This window comes from Scyliorhinus canicula, chromosome 9 (genome assembly GCF_902713615.1).
Source record: "Scyliorhinus canicula chromosome 9, sScyCan1.1, whole genome shotgun sequence".
In the NCBI taxonomy this organism is placed as follows: domain Eukaryota; kingdom Metazoa; phylum Chordata; class Chondrichthyes; order Carcharhiniformes; family Scyliorhinidae; genus Scyliorhinus; species Scyliorhinus canicula.
This window is the reverse complement of record NC_052154.1, coordinates 169,417,137-169,434,443: the sequence shown is the minus strand read 5'-3', so window position 1 is coordinate 169,434,443 and position 17,307 is coordinate 169,417,137.

The following is a 17,307-nucleotide window of genomic DNA, read 5'->3' as shown; positions in this document are numbered from 1 at the left end:
GGCTACCAGGGAGGCAAAGGCCAAGACGTCAGCTTCTTTCGACCCCTGAACTCTCGGATCTTCCGACACTCCAAAGATCGCTACCTCCGAACTCGGCACCACCCGTGTCAGCAAAATCCTGCCAAAACCCTCTAAGCTTCGGGAATGCCCAAAACATGTGAACGTGATTTGCTGGATTTCCCGCACACCTCGCACACTTATCCTCTACCCCATAAAACTTGCTCATCCCAGCCACTGTCATGTAGCCCGGTGGACTACCTTAAATTGTATCAGGCTGAGCCTGGCGCACGATGAGGAGGTATTAACCCTGCTTAGGGCATCCGCCCATAGACCTTCCTCCATCTCTCCTCCTAGCCCGTCCTCCCACTTGCCCTTAAGCTCCTCCACCGGGATTTTGTCCGCCTCCGAAAGCTCCTGGTAAATATCCGATACCTTCCCCTCTCCCATCCAGGTACTGGAAACTACTCTCACCTGTATCCCCCATGGCGGCAGCAGCGGAAAGGCCGGCATCTGTTTTCTCAGGAAGTCTCGCACCTGCAAATACCTAAAACCATTCCTGCTGGCAATTTAAATTTACCTCCAAAGCTTTCAAGCTGGGAACGCTCCAGTCTATAAATAGATCCCCCATCCTTCCAATTCCTGCCCTCTGCCACCTCCGGAACCCGCCATCTAGCCTATCTAACCCGCCATCTACAAACCTGTGGTTATTATAAATTGAGGTCCAAATCGATGCTCCCTCCAATCTCTTATATCTCCTCCATTGCCCCCAGATCCTCAGAGCCGCCACTACCACCGGACTTGTGGAGTATCGGGCAGGTGAGAACGGCAGAGGTGCCGTTACCAATGCTCCCAAACTGGTGTCTTTACATGACTTCGCCTCCATCCTCTCCAATGCCAACCCCTCCCCCATTACCTACTTCTGAATCTTGGCTATATTAGCCGCCCAGTAGAAATTGCAGAAGTTCGGCAGCGCCAACCCACCCTCCCCCCGACTGCGCTCCGGCAACACTTTCTTCACTTGCGGGGTTTTACTCATCCACACAAAGCCCAAAATAATCTTATTCACCCGCTTGAAAAAGGTCTTGGGGATGAAGATGGGGAGGCACTGAAAGACAAACAGAAATCTGGGGAGGTCCGATATTTTCACGGTCTGTACCCTCCCCGCCAGTGATAGCGGGATCGTGTCCCATCTCTTAAAGTCCCCTTCCGTTTGTTCTACCAACCGGGATAGGTTTAACTTGTGCAGTGCCTCCCATTTCTGGGCCACCTGGATTCCCAGATATCGAAAGCTCTTCCCTATCAGTCTAAGCAGCAGCTCTCCCAGTCTCTTCTCCTGCCCTCTTGTCTGGACCGCAAACATCTCGCTTTTCCCCATGTTCAATTTATACCCCGAAAAATTGCCAAATTCCCCCAAGGTTCGCATAGCTTCCCCCATCCCCTCCAACGGGTCCGAAATGTACAAGAGCAGGTTATCTGCGTAGAGCGAGACCCGGTGCTCCACCCCCCCCCCCCCCCCCCCCCCTCCCCCAGAACCAGCCCTTCCAGTTCCTAGAGGCTCTTAATGCCATGGCCAATGGCTCTCCAGCCAGAGCAAACAGTAACGGGGAGAGGGGGCACCCTTGCCTCGTCCCTCGGTGTAGTTCAAAATACCCTGACCTCAGCCGGTTCGCACGCACAGTCACTACTGGTGCCTGATTGAGCAACTGCACCCAGTCAATAAAGCCCTCACCAAACCCAAACCTTCCCAGCGCCTCCCACAGGTAATTCCACTCCACCTGATCAAAAGCCTTCTCCGCATCCATCGCTACCACTACCTCCGCTTCCTCTCCTTCTGAGGGCATCATAATAACATTTAGAAGCCTTCGAACATTGGCCTTGAGTTGCCTGCCCTGAACAAATCCTGTCTGGTCTTCCCCTATCACCCCCGGGACACAGTCCTCTATCCTTGTGGCCAGTATCTTAGCCAGCAGTTTGGCATCCACATTCGGTAAAGAAATCAGCCTGTATGACCCGCATTGCTCTGGATCCTTCTCCCGTTTCAAGGTCAATGAGGCCTTCGACATTGTCGGGAGGGGGGGGAACTCTCTTCTCTCTTGCTTCGTTAAATGTCCTCACCAACAGTGGGTTCAATATCTCTGAAAACATCTTAGAATTCCACCGGGTAGCCGTCAGGCCCCGAGTTCTTGCCCGACTGCATGCCCTCCAGCCTCTTGATTATTTCCTCAATCTCAATTGGGGCTCCCAGCCCCTCCACCAGGTCCTCCTCCACCCTCGGGAACCTCAACTGATCCAGAAATTGACTCATCCTCTCCACCTCACCCGGGGGTTCCAACTCATATAATTTACTATAAAAGTCTTTGAACACCGCGTTCACCCCCTCTGGGTCCAGGACATTAATACCGTCTCTACTCTTTACCTATCTCCCTGGCCTACTCTCTTTTCCTGAGCTGGTACGCCAACATACTGCTTGCCTTCTCCCCATACTGATAGATCGCGAACCCCCCCTCACCCCACCCTCCCCCACCCTCCCCCTCCCCACCTTGCCTTCCTCAACTGTTCCACTGCTTTCCCTGTGGTCAAGAGCCCAAACTCCACCTGTAACCTCCGCCACTCCCTCAGGAGCCCCGCGTCCGGGGCCTCCGAGTATCTCCTGTCCACCTGGAGTGTCTCCTCCACTAATCTATCCCTCTCAGCCCGTTCCACCTTTTCTCTTTGAAACAGTATCGAGATTAATTCCCTCTGACTTCTGCCTTCAAAGCTTCCAGGCCGTCGCTGCAGAGACCTCCCCCGTATTATTTGTTTGCAGGTAGTTCTGGATGGACTTGTTAACCCGCCCACAGACCACCTCGTCCCCTAGCAACCCCACATCCTGTCTCCACAGCGGGCGTTGCCCTCTCTCCACACTAACCCATAGATCCACCCAATGCGGAACATTATCCGACACTTAAATTGCCGAGTACTCAGTATCCACCACCTTCGGTATTAGCGCCCTGCTCAGAACAAAAAAGTCAATGCGAGAGTATATCTTGTGGACATGTGGAAAAAAAGGAAAACTCCTTCATCCTCGGTCGTGCAAACCTCCATCCGCAGCCGACCTCCTCCCTGTCCTGGATTTTGACCGGTCCAATTCCGGATCAATGACTGTATTGAAGTCCCCTCCCATGATCAGGTTATGGGACTCTAAGTCTGGGATCTTACCTAACACCCGCCTCATAAATTCCACGTCGTCCCAATTCGGAGCATATATGTTGACAAGTACCACTCGCACCCCCTCCAGCTTCCCATTCACCATTATGTACCCCCTTGTCGGACATGATTCTCCCTGCCTTGAATGCCACTCGTTTGCTGATCAAGATCGCTGCCCCCCCCCCAGGTCTTTGTGTCCATTCCTGAGTGGAACACTTGGCTAACCCACCCCTTCCTCAATCTCGTCTGGTCTGTAACCTGGTATGTCTCTTGTAGAATTGCCACGTCCGCCTTCATTTCCCTCAATTCGCGAACACGCGAGCCCTCTTGACCGGCCCATTCAGTCCTCTCACATTCCATGTGATCAGCCTGGACGGGGGGCTTCCAAATCTTCCCCCCATGCTGACTAGCCATCACCCTTTTTAGGCCAGCCACAAGCTCGTGCCCTCCGCTTCCTTGAGTCCCCACTTCCCGACCTCCCATTTGTCCCCTAGTAACAGTTCCTCCCCTGTCAGAAAAGCAGCTCCCCCCTCCCTTCCCCCCCTAGCAACAACACTAGAATCCCAATCCCCCAAGTCAAGCTCCAGCTTAACACCTGCTCACCCCCCACTGCACTTCCGAGAGTCAGCTGACCCATGCTGACTCAATAGCTCCCGCCCCTGCCTCCCTATTGTTCTCTCCTTTCTCCCCCCCCCCCCCCCACATGAATAAACATTTCAAAAGCATCACATTCCCCAGTAAACAAACATCAGGAAAAAAACAGTGAAGAAACTGTTACTTTAGAAAAATAGTCAACCAAAATTCAGAACCAAATTCAAAGCCCTCGAACAAGGTCCCTGCAAGACAGAGCAACATTTAACCATCCACACAGCCCATTATTTCACATAGAGCTATTTAAATTAATACAATCCAGCACCACAAATCGCTGCCACAGTACTTCTCCAAGTCTTAAGTGTCTTTTAATTCGCCTCCAGCTTCATTTCTTTAGTAAAGATCCATACTTCATCTGGCATTTCAAAGTAGAAGTCCCGTTCCTCATGTGTGACCCACAGTCGGGCTGGGTACAGCATCCCGAACTTCACCACCTTCTTAAAGAGGGTTGTTTTTGCCCGATTCAACCCAGCTTGCCTCTTGGCCAAATCCGCTCCCAGGTCCTGATAGATGCGCAACTCACAGTTCTCCCACTTGCTGCTCCATTCTTTCTTGGCCCACCGCAAAATGTATTCCTTGTCCATGATACGGTGACAACGTACCACCATGACCCTCGGCGGCTCGTTTGCTCCGGGCTTCCTCGCGAGGGCTCTGTGCGCTCTGTCCAATTCCAGGCGCCGAGGGAACGCCCCATCCCCCATCAACTTCTCCAACATGTCCGTCACATGTCCTCGCATCCGATCCCTCACTGCCTTCAGGGAGGCCAACAACTCTGAGATTCTGCCTCCTGGACCTATTCTCCAGGTCCTCCAGCTTCTCCTGCATTCTTTTCTGGTGGTTGTTTATCATCCCCACCTTGCTTTGCAGCACGGTTATATACTCCTCGTGCTCGGACAACTTTTGTTCCACCTCCTGGATCGCTCTCCCGTAGGTTTCTTGACTCTGAACTACTTGATCAATCAAAGCCTTAATCGGGTCCAGCGTATCCATCTTCAACTTGGCGAAGCAATCCTCAGCTGCTCCATCGACCACTGTGCCATCTCCCCGTAGCCCTTGCTCTCCGCCATGCTGTCCCGTGTTACCAGCTCCGTTTGCGTCACCCTTATAGGACTTTGTCGTCTCACACGGCCACTTCTGGTCCAATTCTCCATACACCGGAGGGGGATTTCTCCTCACTGTCTCAGGGGAAAAAGGTCCAAAAGTCCGTTATCAAATGTGTGAGTTACTCCTCCATGGCCGCCACTGGAGGTAGTGCTACAGAAATTCGATGCACACTGCATGAAGCAGGAGAATGAGGCCTATGAGCACAACATGTTCAGAAAAAGGCTGCAGCTGAAAGAGGAATTGGTAGTTTTTTTATTACTTTTTTAAAGTTAAGAGCATAGTTGTGTAACTTTTCCTCTCTTGCTGATTCAATGCTTCACGATCAAGTTGTATTTGGGATTAATGCCAAACGTTTGCGAGAAAAAATGCTAAGACAACCGATTTTGCCACTAGGTGAAGCGATTAATAATGCAAAGCCAGTAAACAAGCATCCACTGAATATGCGAAGGTCAGGGCAAACGAGAAAGGCACAAAGTCAGGAAACGTGGGTGACGCCATTCCGGAAAATTGCGTACAACAGTTGGTGGCCATGTTGAGAGTGACATCACGAACGTGATGATATGAACGTGCCATGGCCACGCCCACAGTAAAAACAAATTGTCCAGCAAAAGACTAACAATGTTCCAATCATTGCAAATTCAGTCACTTTGAAGCACAGAGTCATTTCTCAACGGCTTCGCCAGCAAACAAATTTTAAAAATCCTACTATGACTACAGAAAGATCCAAAGTGTTCAAAGTGAAGAAAAAAGACAAAATATCTTTACTGATAATGAAATTTCCTCTATATACACACTAAAGAATATTTCCATGGTTGATGCAGTTACTAGGATTAATGCACTATGCATAGAATCATAGAATTTACAGTGCAGAAGGAGGCCATTTGGCCCATCATGTCTGCATCAGCCCTTGGAAAGAGCATCCTACTTAAGCTCACACCTCCAACCTGTCCCCGTAACCCAGTAACCCCACCTAACCTTTTTGGACACTCAGGGCAATTTAGCTTGGCCAACCCACCTAACCCGCACATCTTTGGACTGTGGGAGGAAACCGGAGCACCCGGAGGAAATCCACGCAGACACAAGGAGAACATGCAGACTCCGTACTTGCAGTGACCCAAGCCGAGAATCGAACCTGGGAGCTGTGAAACAACAGTGCTAACCACTGTGTTGCCATGCCGCCCAACAGCTCTCAAAGATAATTAAAGAATGGATTGTATTACTTGAAATAAATGGCTCAGAAATTCCATTTAAGATAGATACAGGAGCACACGCAAATTTAATATCCGAAAAGAACTTAAGACAAGATTAAGTACACCGCAAATACAGAAATTTACCTGCCAGTTCACCGACTATAATGGGAATACCATAGCCACGAGAGGTTCCTGCTGTCTCATAGTTAGAAATGGTGACATTGAAATACCAATCGAATTTGAGATAGTGGAAGATGGTAAATTATTACTACTTGAGGTGCATGCTTGCGATAAATTAAATCTAGTTGAAAGGATACACACAACCAAGACTTCGAATGACCAGCATAAAGAGTCAGGACAAGACTTAGCTGTTGTTGATACCCTATCCAGACTTGCAAATGATACTGTGACCACAGTTTCAGATATAATACACATTGTGGAAGCACAAGCCACATTTGTTGCTGAGATGCTAACAGTGTCTGACAGAAAGCTACAAATCATCAAAGAAGAAACAGAAACGGACCTGACACTCCAAAAGGTAATCAAATTCTTCAAGGAAGATTGACCCAATGGATATTGCTCTGCTTTTCACAGTATCAAAGATGACCTCACAGTAATTAACGGATTCCTACTCAAAAGGAGACAGGATGGTTATTCCTCCATGCCTCCGACAAGGTATCTTGGAACAGATACACAAGGGTCACCAAGGTATTGAAAAATGTCGTAGACGAGCAAGACAATCTGTGTACTGGCCTGGACTCAACAAGGATGTGGACAATCATGTGCAGGAATGCAGCATTTGTCAAATGCATCAATCTATGCAATGCAAAGAAAGTTTGGAACAAAATGAACTCATCACCAATCCATGGATCAAAGTGGGTATGGATCTGTTCTACTTTAAAGGTTGTGACTATCTAGGCATTATCGACTATTACTCCAACCATTCCGAGGTGATTACGAATGATTCAACAACGAGATCTGTAATACGAGCAGCAAAATCCATTTTTGCGCGCCGTGGAATACCATTACACGTTGTCTCTGACTGGTCCTTGCATCAACACTGGACATAATTTGCAATAAGGTACAATTTTAATCACATCACATCAAGCCTATTGTATCTTCAATCAAATGGCAAAGCCAAGAAAGGTGTGGGAATAGTCAAAAAACAAAGACTTATCTGTGGCACAGTTGACATGCAGAGCTACCCCATTGTCATCAGGCTTACTGCTAGCTCAGATGTTGATGGGAAGAAAAACTCGCACCACGTTACTAGAGATCACTGTTCAAGAATACATAACCACCTAATGTCACGAAAACAGAAAGAAAAAGAGTACGCCAACAAGCACACCAAACCTCTATCTAAATTAAAAGAAGGAGACTATTACGTATACAAAATCCTGTTGGTGGATGGCAACACATAGTTAAAGTTTCAAGACAAGTCTTGGTTCAGACAGAATAAGGTTCAAGGTTCAGAAGAAATAGAAGAGCATTACTGTAAATAAAATATCATGTTCCATCTCCAACTCAGAACATTATTGCTCAGGATGACATCTTCAAAGGCACTGACTTTCCTAATCCATCATTATCACCAATGCGTCAAGACAGTTTGGAAGATAACTTGCATACTTTGATGAACCAATTGAGAAGATCAACTAGAACCAGGAGACCACCAAACAGATTAAATTTGTAATGACTGTAATAACTATTCATCTGTCATCACCAATGTGATTTAACAGGTTATTTTTGCAAATGAATGTAAAAACACAAGTTAATGATTAGTGCTCGCTACTGTAATCTTTAAAGAAAATGTGTTACAATGTTCATAACCTTTTTCCCAAAGAAAGGGAAATATGACATTATCATAAATGTAAGAACTGCAAGGGTTAATGAAATGTCTAAATCAACCACTAGAGGAGCTAGCTGTACAGGTATAAAAAACATTGATGCTAAGCCTTGTGGGGGAGAGGTTGAGGAGAAAGCTAGAGAACAGACTGAAGGAAAGATAGTGTGAGTGAGAGCAGATCGTAGTTAATGTTATAGTGTAGAGATTAGTAGTAGATCAGTGTAGATTATATGTATCCAAACTAAAGGCTTATAATTCAAGATATAAATTAAATTTTTCTATTTTGATTTGATTCAACAAGTTGATGACTTGGGAATGGCGATGAGGTACAAGATCAACTATGACCTAGCTAAATGGTAGAGCAGGCTCGAGGGGCCAAATGGCATACACAGAATCTTATATTCCTATGAGTGCCCACCCAGCGTAAAGACTTCAAGAAAACTGGTGGGCAGTGAATGCTTGTATTTGACAGTCTCCAGGTGCATATCGGAGCTGTGAACATTGACAAGCAGGTGGGGGATGTGTCATGGAGGGCTTACATTTCCTGAATCTATGTTGATTGATCGATATTTATTGTCACGTGTACCGAAGTACAGTGAAAAGTATTTTTTTGTGGCCAAGGGAACGTACACAGTACGTACATAGTAGACAAAAGAATAATCGCATATTGACAAATTGTATATTGACAAATGGTACATCAACAAATAGTGATTGGTTACATTGCGGAACAAGGGCCAAACAAGAGCAGCATAGGGTGGGGACCCACAGGGAACAGATCAGTCCAAGGAAGAGTCATTAAGAAGTCTAGTAGCTGTGGGGAAGAAGCTGTTCCTATGTCTGGATGTGTGGGTCTTCAGCCTTCTGTATTTTCTGCCTGATGGAAGGGTCTGGAAGAGGGCAAAGCCTGGGTGTGAGGGGTCTCTGACAATGCTGTCTGCCTTCCTGAGGCAGTGGGAGTTGTAGACAAAATCAAGGTGGGGGTGGCAAGCTTGTTGCTGGGCTGAGCTCACCACACTTTGCAGTTTCTTGCGATCTTGGGCCATACCAGGCTGTGATGCAGCCGGATAGGATGCTCTCTACAGCATGACTTTCACCGGAAAGAATCATAGAATTTACAGTGCAGAAGGAGGCCATTCGGCTCATCGGGTCTGCACCGGCCCTTGGAAAGAGCACCCTATCTAAGCCCACACCTCCACCCTATCCCCGTAAGCCCACTAACCGCTCAACCTTTTTGGACATTCAAGGCAATTTATCATGACCAATCCACCTAACCTGCACATCTTTGGACTGCGGGAGGAAACCGGAGCACCCGGAGGAAACCCACGCAGACACGGGGAGAACGTGCAGACTCCACACAGACAGTGACCCAGGCCGGGAATCGATCCTGGGACCCTGGAGCTGTGAAGCAACTGTGCTAACCACTTTGCTACTGTGCCCCCCTAAAGGGCAGGGAAGGATCCAACAGAAAGTTCTCCAACCAAGTTACCCCATGCACCAGGTTAAGGGCACCTCTCACCAGGGGCCAGGCTCAGTGATGTGTCCCTCTTGGTCGCCCTCTCCTCCTGAACCCGTCAGGATGGATGTTAAACCATGTCGCCATGCAGCAGGATCTCGACAATACAGAGGTGAGCCTCCGCCAGGAAACGTGCTCTCTCAAGTAGCTGCTTATGAAGTAATGAAAAAGAGGTTGCAACCTCAGTCATTTCTTTATTACAGGAGAAATCTGTCTCAACACAGCTACAGAACAAACACAAAAGAGGGAAGTGGCTGAAATGTTTCAAGTAGCAGTTTGGAGCCATCCTGCCAAGCAACACGTGCCATGCTGTGTCTCCACTTGTACCAGAAATGTTTCCAAAATAAAGAGTCTTCCATTGATGCTTGCACCCACATCAAGTGGGTGGCATTCCACCACAAAATATCCTGCCAAAGGACTTAATTTTGGAACAGTGGTGTAGGCTAGTTCTAAATGGGTAAAAAGTGAATTATAACAAACGATGCCTCTATCCGTTTCATGCAGAATTGAATAACACTGACAGTATTGCCGAGAGAGAGCTAAAGTTATGGGGAACTTGGAAAGGAGCTTAGGTTTCATGTCTTTGATTTGATTCAATTGAAAGGTATGAAACTGAACAGAAATGCGCAATGGGGAGGTCAGGTGATATGAGCGTGGGAGCGGCAGGGCACTTTTATGGAGATGTTGGATGTGCACAAGGAGATTCTTGTACTTGAGTGCGCACTTTTCCTGGTGGAGGCCACTCTCCATACTGTCAAGATCCTGCTACATGGCTACATGGTTTATTGTCCAATCTGACGGGTTCAGGTGGAGAGGGGGATCGAGAGGGACACACCACTGAGCCTGGTCCCTGGTGAGAGGAGGTGGACGTGTTCCCATGTAAGTTTGAAAATTGGCTGCCATGTTTCGATAATTCTGAATTGGAGATGGGGCGTTTTAGATTCGATGGAGCACATCACATCCTGTCTTCAAGGCCGGAGGTCTGTTTGGTCTGCTGATCACTGGTCCTGTATTGTCCTGCTCCTGATGCTCGCCGTAAGGGGTTGGAGGTGGCCATACCAGTCAAGTCAAGTGCAGCATGGTAGCACAGTGGTTAGCACAGTTGCCTCATCGCTCCAGGGCCCCAGGTTTGATTTTCGGCTTGGGTCCCTGTCTATGCGGAGCCTGCACATTCCCCCCGTGTCTGCGTGGATTTCCTCCGGGTTCTCCGGTTTCCTTCCACAAGTCCAAAGATGTGCAGGTTAGGTGGATTGGCCAAGAGAAATTGTCCCTTAGTGACCACAAAAGGTTAGGTAGGGTTACTGGGTTACAGGGGTGAAGGTATGGACTTAGGTAGGGTGCTCTTTCCAAGGGCTGGTGCAGACTCGATGGGCTGAGTGGCCCCCTTCTGCACTGTAAATTCTATGATAAGTCACTTCCCGATCGGGACCTGGACTGTGGACCTCTGGGATGTTGGTGAAACGGCATGGTGGAAGTAATGGTGTCTCATTCTTCAATCGTTGAAATCCTTGAAAGATCCTGAAGAGTGCTCATTGATCCTTTTTTATCCTTGGCGTTTGCTTTCTTCATGCGCCGGGTAGATGTCTTTATCCAGAGGACTGCCCTGCAATCCAATTGTTATCCTGGACATTTCTCCCTGTTTTTTTATAAATAAATTTAGAGTACCTGTTATAACCTGCCTCTTTACTACTGACTGGGGACTAATGGCAATCCCACAATCCTTAATGAGTATGAACTTCCCCAATGAGGGGGTGGACAAATCATGAGCAGAGCTACCTGCATAAATAGAGCTGGCCAGTGTGGAAGCAGCTAGAGAGGGGTGAGCCATTAGGGAGTACCGCTGCTGCTGTTGTATATATGTAATTGTAAATAAAGTTATTTCTTTCGATTCTACAAACTCGTGCTGGATTCTTTGTGGCCCTCACAAAAGTACCAAATTCATTTTTTCCAATTAAGGGGCAATTTAGCGTGGCCAATTCACCTATCCTGCACATCTTTGGGTTGTGGGGGTGAAACCCACGCAGACACGGGGAGAATGTGCAAACTCCACACGGACAGTGACCCAGAGCCAGTATAGAACCTGGGACCTCGTTGCCGTGAGGCAGAGTGCTAACCACTGCGCTACCGTGCTGCCCTTCTCCCTGTTGATCGTGCTGTTGTTTGCTTGATGTTATCTTTTTTCCTACGTGGGAATATGTAATATGGATGTGCCTTCCTCTGGGGGTGCCTACAGGGTCCTCTTCTCTTCTTCAATGAGAGACCCTGGACTGAAAACAACTTGGACTTGTTGCCGGTCCTCTCTTCATTATTTTCTGGCTGTATGACCGATATTGGGTCTGTTCTAGGACTGGATGGGGGTTTGATTGCGTTTTGGGGTATGTATGTAACTTTCCCTTCGATCTTGGGTTCTCGCGGACTTTCTTTGGTTTTTATAGTGCTGGGTGTGAGGTATCCGTTTGCATGGGTGCAGTTGGGTCTGATATCTGAAAGAGATGGGTTGCTGATGCCTGTGGTGCTGCTGAAGCTGAGGCGTTTGTAAGTTAGTGTGCACCTGATCTGGTTGCGAGTAGAGCAAGAAGGGTGTGCATCACCCTGTCATGTTTTTAATGGCTTTATCCTGTTTTCCCCTTGGTTTCTGATGAGATTACGGGAATATTAGGTTTATCCAATGATTGTACTGAGCCGTTGTCCTGTCATTCTCCTCTTCCATTTTGTGCCATGTATGTTGACCCCTTTTCCCCCCCGCTCTCCCTATGTATGGTATTATTTTGTAACTTTGTTGCATCTGTTTTGAAAATGCAAAATTCTAATAAATATACCAAAAAAGATATGCACAATGGTCTTAGCTCCCACTATACACGGAACACGGCCAGGAGTTAAAATGGGTTTGATGTGGCAGAAGATATCAGTAGTGAGATGCAGCCAATGTCAAGTTGCCTGGGCTGTGACTGTCTCTGGAGACATTCAACTCGCACTTCTGCTTCCTTTTTTTCTTAATTTAGTGTACCCAATTAATTTGTTTCCAATTAAGGGGCAATTTAAGCGTGTTCAATCCACCTACCTTGGATTGTGGGGGTGAAACCCACGCAAACACGGGGAGAATGTGCAAACTCCACATAGACAGTGACCCAGAGCCGGGATCGAACCCGGGACCTCGGCGCCGCGAGGCAGCAGTGCTAACCCACTGCGCCGCCGTGCTGCCCCACTTCTGCTTTCTAACATGTGCCTGACTCCAGTGGCATTCACAGGAAGGGCTTATCTTCCCCTTCTCCTGCTGATAAACGTAACCTACAAGGAGAAATGGTTGCAGTCAAACAGCCTCGTGGTGACACCAGGAAATTGTGTGCCAGTGACTTTGAAAGACACGAGTCAAATAAAAGAAAATGGGGAAATGTGGAGATAAAAGTCCTGGCACCATTAAGAGAAACTCGAAAAGCATTTCAAAGCGGCCTTTGCCAAAGATTGTACGGGGGGAGTAAAACTAAAGGAAATTCAAAGTCCAGGTATACGTTTGTGGGTAAGTAATGGTGAAAGTTCACATCCGCAAAGTTCTGACTGACGGCTGTTAAGTGGAAGCAGATGCAAGAGGATCGAGGCTGTTCTCTAATTCGCTTATGTCATCATTGCAGCTTGCCAGAAGGGATGGAGGCGAGCCAAATGTTACAACAGACCATTGCTATCACCAGCTGAGCCAGCCTTGTGTCGCATTCTAGCTTTGGTATTCTTGCAGCTCTACTGACCTGGAACCACAGAAGAGAGTTCCTGACAGTCATTGCCAGGAAATGGCACCAATGCGCAATACCTTTGTGTGGCTGATTGAATGGTGGAATCAATCAGAAACAAAGGAACAGTGGAAAGTAAGAACTTGAAGACTTTTCTGAGTCTTTTACTTTTATGCAGAATCCCTTAGCAAAAAATGTAACTCGTAGATCAGCAATTCAATAGATGGCCATTCAATCCATCATACCTGTGCTGGTTCTTTGAAAGAGCTGTCCAATCCTAGAATCCCTACAGAGCAGAAGGAGGCCATTCGGCCCATCAAGTCTGTACCGACCCTCCAAAAGAGCGCTCCACCCAAGCCTCTCCCCCCCCCCCCCCCCCCCCCCCCACCCCCACATTCACCCCACCCTATCCATGTAACCCTGTAACCTAACCTGCACATCCCAGGACACTAAGGGGAGATTTAGCGTGGCCAATCCACCAAACCCAACACATCTTTAGATCAGGGCCAGAGCAAGAATATTAGGTGGCCGAGGTGAACCTTCAGCCTTGTGCGCACCCCTGCAACCCCCCCAATGATTAACATTCAAAAATGAATATTGTGCATTGGTATGAATAAGAATTCTGCATTGATCATTTCAGATTTATTTTACATGGAAAAGGAGAATATTATGAAACTGTTCATATATTCTCATTGACCCACACTTTTCACATGGTATGTACTGGAAGAAATGCACTTATAATACAGCTCACACAATGTAATACTATCTGCTGCTGCAACAGATACTTTATGCACAATTTACGCAATCAATAATCAATATGATAGAGTGGGCTGGAGTACATTTGAGAAAATACTGGTTCACAGTTTTGGAAGAGTAATGCAGATGTACACATCTGTTAGATTTTGTTACCTAAACAGAATGAGGAATATAAATTGAAATTTTGGGAAAGTCTGCAATGTAAATACATGGAAATCTATAGGTATGCCAGTATACGTGGAGATACAATACTTCAACTGAGGCATATCCAGGGATTTGTAAAGGCTTATCATGACTTCCTGGCACAAAGAAAGATGGCTATGGTTGTTGGATGTCAATCATCTCAGTCTCAGGATATGACTGTAGGAGTTTCTCGGGATAGTGTTTTAGGCCCAACCATCTTTAGCTGCTTCATCAATGGCCTTCCCTCCATCATACAATCCCTACAGTGCAGAAGGAGGCAATTTGGCGCTCTGAGTCTGCACCGACCCTCTGAAAGAGCACCTACCTAGGCCCACTTTCCTGCCTTACCCCCGTAACCCCGTGCGTTGATCATGGCCTAACCTGCACAACTTTGAACTGTGGGAGGAAACCAGAGCACCTGGAGGATACCTATGCAGAGACGGGGAGAACATGCAAACTCCACGGAGACGGTCACCCAGGGCCGGAATCGGGCCTGAGTTTGGCGCTGTGAAGCACTGAAACAGTGCTCGTTACCGTGCTGCCCATAAGGACAGAAGTAAGGATGTTCGCTGATGGTCGCACAATGATGAGCACCATTCAGGCAGCAGATGCATCTTTGATGGGGGGGGGGGGATCATGTCGAACAAATTTGATTGAATTTTTTGAGGCAGTGAATAGATGTGTAGATGAGAGCAGTGCAGTTGATGCAGTCTACATAGGCTTCAGTAAGGGTTTTGAAAAGGTCCCGCATGGGAGACCGATCAGGCATGGGGTCCAGGGCAATCTGGCAAATTGGATCCAAAACTGGCTTAGTGACAGGGGGCAGAGGGTGTTGGGCCACTGTTGGAGTACTTTGTGTACTTCTGGTTGCCACACTACAGGAAGAATGTGATTGCATAAAGAAGGTGCAGAGGAGATTCACCAGGATGTTGCCTAGGGTGAAACATTTCCGCTATGAAGAGAAGCTGGCTGGGCTGGGGTTGTTTTCCTTAGAGCAGAGAAGGCTGAGGGGACCTGATTGAGGTAAATAAAATTATGAGGGTCATTGAAAAGGTAAATAGGAAGGAACTTTCCCCCTATTAGATGTGTCAAATAACCAGGGGATATAGATTTAAGATAATGGGCAGGAGATTTAGAGGGGATTTGAGGAAAAACATTTTCACTCAGACGGTGGTGGGAATCTGGAATTCACTGCCTGAAAGGGTGGTAGAGGTGGGAACCCTCACAACATTTAAGAAGCATTTAGATGAGCACTTGAAACGCCACAGCATAGAAGGCTACGGACCAAGTGCTGTAAAATGGGATTAGAATAGATAGGTGCTTGATGTCTGGCGCAAAATGATGGGCCAAAGGGCCTCTTTTTGTGCTGTAAACCTCTGACTCTCTATGACCACCCTCTGCAGGTTCTTCGTCAAGTCATACGCCATTTCCTTCATTTTGGCTGGGTCAAAATCCTGGAACACCCTTACTAACAGCACTGTGGCTGTACTTACACCACATGGATTGCAGTGGTTCAAGAAGGCAGCTCATCACCACCTTTTCAAGGGAAATTAGGGATGGGCAACAAATGCCAGCCTCGCCAGCGATGCCCACACCACATTACCTCACACCTGTAACGTGTTTGCATGTTTCAAAGTCCATGTCCTGCAGCCTGCTGTTGCTCGTTTTACTGGAGTGTATTAACACGCCTCCGTTTAAAGGCCGTGTGCTTAACACTACTATGGCTCTGTGTATGTAATTGTGCTCAGGAGTCGCCAGGTGCCATATTTAGACACCTCACAAGTATATCAAGGTCAGGTTCAAAGTAATAAATCTGTACACCGATTAGTAAGTCCAAACGATTGATATTTATTATGACAAATATAATAAATACACATGCATACGCTAAAGAGACTAACTTACTTCTAATACTAAACAACTAAAATACTTATCTAGACAGGAATAGTCAAGGTCAGGGAACAAGGCCTTCGTCCCGTTCTTGGTCTGCAACTCTCAGGTACTTAAGGTTGTCAGGATCTAGCAAGGTCTGGATCACGTAGCGATCGTTGTATTGGCACTTACAGTTCGATGGCTGATGGCTCAACGGCTGGTGATGGAACTGGAGTCAGGATGCGATGTATCAGCAAAGCGGAGCCGGAGCAAAAGTAGCAGTCAGAGCCGAAGCCAAAGCAGCAGTCAGAGCCGGAGCCAAGCAGTCCTGAGCCGGAGCGAAAACAGACCGAACCATGTGCGGGGTCTACTTTTATAGTTCCTAGAAGTCCGTGCCCCTTCGGGGCGGGCCTTTTACCTGCCATGTATCGATTGGGCCTTTCCCAATCGATATCTTCTAAACCCCCCAATCTGAGGGTCGTCCCTCGATGGGTGGGCTGTCCCTATGGTTCTTTGTGTTGGATACAGTGGTGCCATTCTGTCTGGGCGTCTACTCAAAAGTATCTATTGATACTTAAATGTTTCTATTGTGCGGGGTCTGGATCTGGATCACCTCATTACTATGTAGATCTTGTTGCCATTTACACCTTTGGCTGAAACTCTGCACCTGGCCACAAACTGGTTTCTGTACGTGCAGAATGCTAATTAGTCTTCTGCAAACTGCTTGTCCTTGCTAAGACTGTTTTTCCCTGCAGCCTTAGCAGTTCTCCATTTTGTAGCCCAGTGTCCATCTTAGGTGGCTACACTGCTATTATCCTGCTCACCATCTACTCTGTTACAACAGATCATCTGCAACTTCAAATTTTTACCCAAGTCCAGGTCACTTATGTATAACAAGAAACACAATGGTTCTAATACTGACTTTGCAAAATACTGTAGATGCTGGAACCTGAAGGAAAAACAGAGAAAACTGGGAAAATGAGGTAGGTATCATTGTGGATAGCACAATTGCTTCACAGCTCCAGGGTCCCAGGTTCGATTCCGGCTTGGGTCACTGTCTGTGTGGAGTCTGCACATCCTCCCCATGTGTGCGTGGGTTTTCCCCGGGTGCTCCGGTTACCTCCCACAGTCCAAAGATGTGTAGGTTAGGTGCATTGGCCATGAAAAATTGCCCTTAGTGTCCAAAATTGCCCTGCACTGTAAATTCTATAATTCTATTCTATGAGAACCCATAGTGGGAGAAAACAGAATTAACGTTTCAAGTCCACATGACCATTCTTCAGAGTTAAA